Raw genomic sequence first — 3,428 nt, 5'->3', positions numbered from 1 at the left:
AACCTAACTCTGAACTTAACCACACTGCTAACCCTAATGCCTAACCCTRCCCTACCCTAACATTACATTAAAAAGCAATTTTTGATTTCASGAATTTTTACAATATAGGCAATTTKGACTTTACAGCTAGCCCATCTAATGGAAATTGCTYAGTTCTGCCTCAAGGACAAGACTCGTCCCAATAATTGTCAACCTGCTCAAGTTTCAACGTTTCTTTGTCACGTGCAAAGGATGCAAACTTTTCCCAACAATGAATGCAGTACTCAATTACAAGGTGAGAGGAAATGATATAAAGTAAAAATATAAAGTAATAGTATAAAGTAATAATATAAAGTAATAGTATAAAGTAAACATGAGAACGCAAGCTACAGTGGCAAGAAAAAAAATGTGAACACTTCGGAATTACCTGGATTTCTGCATARATCAGTCATAAGATTTGATCTGATCTTCATCTTAGTYACAACAATAGACAAACATAGTCTGCTTAAACTAATAACACACAAATTATTGTATTTTTCTTGTCTATATCGAATACATCCTTTAAACATTCACAGTGTAGGTTGGAAAAAGTATGTGAACCCCTTGGCTAATGACTTTTCCAAAAGCKAATTGGAGTCAGTAGTCAGCTAACCTGGAGTCCAATAAATGAGACGAGATTGGAGATGTTGGTTAGAGCTGCCCTGGCCTATAAAAAACACTTACAAAATTTGAGTTTGCTATTCACAAGAAGCATTGCCTGATGTGAACCATGCCTCGAACAAAAGAGATCTCAGAAAATTAAGAATTGTTGACTTGCATAAAGCTGGAAAGGGTTACAAAAGTATCTCTAAAAGCCTTGATGTTCATCAGTCCACAGTAAGACAAAATGTTTATAAATGGAGAAAGTTCAGCACTGTTGCTACTCTCCCTAGGAGTGGCCGTCCTGCAAAGATGACTGCAAGAGCACAGTGCAGAATGTTCAATGAGGTTAAGAAGAATCCTAGAGTGTCAGCTAAAGACTTACAGAAATCTCTGGAACATGCTAACATCTATGTTGACGAGTCTACGATATGTAAAACACTACACAATAATGGTGTTCATGGGAGGACACMACGGAAGAAGYCACTGCTGTCCAAAAAAAACATTGCTGCACGTCTGAAGCTCGCAAAAGAGCACCTGGATGTTCCACAGCGCTTCTGGCAAAATATTCTGTGTACAGATGAAACTACAGTTGAGTTGTTYGGAAGGAACACACAACACTATGTGTGGAGAAAAAAAGGCACAGCACACCAACATCAAAACCTCATCCCAATTGTAAAGTATGTTTGAGGGAGCATCATGGTTTCGGGCTGCTTTGCTGCCTCAGGGCCTGGACAGCTTGCTATCATCGACGGAAAAATGAATTCCCAAGTTTATCGAGACATTTTGCAGGAGAATGTAAGGCTATCTGTCTGCCAATTGAATCTAAACAGAAGTTGGGTGATGCAACAGGACAACGACCCAAAACACAGAAGTAAATCAACAACAGAATGGCTTCAACAGAAGAAAATACACCTTCTGGAGTGGCCCAGTCAGAGTCCTGACCTCAACCCGATTTAAAATTCTGTGGCTTGACAACGAGAGCAGTTCACACTAGACATCCTAAGAATATTGCTGAACTGTAACAGTTTTGTAAAGATGAATGGTCCAAAATTCCTCCTGACCGTTGTGCAGGTCTGATCCGCAACTACAGAAAACGTTTGGTTGAGTTTATTGCTGCCAAAGGAGGGTCAACCAGCTATTAAATCCAATGGTTCACATACACTTTCCACACTACACTGTGAATGTTTACACAGTGTGTTCAATAAAGACATAAAAACGTGTAATTGTTTGTGTGTTATTAGTTTAAGCAGACTGTGTTCGTTATTGTGACTTAGATGAAGATCAGAAWWWWTKTTATGCAGAAATCCAAGTAATTCCAAAGGGTTCACAKACTTTTTCTTGCCACTGTATATACAGGCTCAGTGTCAGTACCAAAATTACAATGTGCAGGGGTAGTTGAGTACCTGTTGCTTCGATGGTGATGAATTCATCTCCAACTTATACTTATAGATGTTGTACTTTCACTCCTCATTATGGAAAATAAGTTMGCTTATCTACTCTGTATGCTGAAAATTCATTCTCCATATTTACTTCAGCTTCAAACAAACAGGTTGACAACTTCACATTCTTAAATWYTTTGCACTAATTGGTATTTTGACCAATAACATTAGATCTTTTCACATCAGATCTATTKCTGATCTGATTGCAAAAAATACCAATTAGTGCAAAGAATTTAAGAAYGTGAAGTTGTCAACCAGTTTGAAGCGGAAAAAATATCTGAATTTGTCTGCCTGTGTAAACGCAGYCATAATGGGTCTAGATTGAAAAGCTACATGTGTACTTGGAATATTCTCAGTAAATTAGTTTTTATCCAACTCTTCATGATGCATACTGATATAATAGAATGTTAATACGGTTTCCCTATTTGAATCAGTTTTGTTTCCCTGTTTGAATCAGTTTGGTTCCCCCTGTTTGAATAACACAAAACCGCACCACTACTCTCAGGAAGCCGTGTCTGTCACTTTGTCATGATGTACTTTATAGTGGGAGTAATTCAGATTTAATTAAATGCAAGACAGAATGTGACAAAAAGCTATATGAGATATGAGAGCATCTACCAAACTTTGAATCTATCCATTTGATTCATTGGAAATATTAATTTCACTCTACTGTTATGTATAGTGAGAGTTAGCGTTGCCATAGTGATTCTAGCTATTACAACGGTGCTGTGTTAATATAAGAGTATCGTTGACAGTCGAGCTTGTGTTATATGCTTGTGTTTTCCTCTCTCAGTTGTGGAAGGACTGTATTTGTTTTGGTTGTATTCTGTACCTGTCTTGTGCGGCTTTATACTGGGTCTATATCAATAGCCTAAACTGTATATTTCTGGTTTAGTTGTTAATACACTGTCTTATTGGGGACACACAAAGAGTATGGTGGAGTTTCCTTTGTAATGATTGGATCTGGCTGAGATGATGCATATGATTAATCTGATGTGTAGGTAACTGAATGTACGTACAGTTGAAGTCGGAACTTTACATACACCTTAGCCAAATACATTTTAACTCAGTTTTTCACAATTCCTGACATTTCATCCAGTTAGGATCACCTCTTTATTTTAAGAATGTGAAATGTCAGAATAATAGTAGAGAGAATGATTTATTTCAGCTTTTATTTATTTCATCACATTCCCAGTGGGTCAGAAGTTTACATACACTCAATTAGTATTTGGTAGCATTGCCTTTAAATTGTTTAACTTGGGTCAAACTTTTGGGGTAGCCTCCCACAAGCTTCCCACAATAAGTTGGGTGAATTTTGGCCCATTCACCCTGACAGAGCTGGTGTAACTGAGTCAGGTGTGTAGGCCT

Source organism: Salvelinus sp. IW2-2015, linkage group LG20, assembly GCF_002910315.2.
Source record: "Salvelinus sp. IW2-2015 linkage group LG20, ASM291031v2, whole genome shotgun sequence".
NCBI classification, from domain to species: Eukaryota; Metazoa; Chordata; class Actinopteri; order Salmoniformes; family Salmonidae; genus Salvelinus; species Salvelinus sp. IW2-2015.
The sequence above is the reverse complement of the archived record's forward strand: the minus strand, read 5'-3'. Positions refer to the sequence as shown.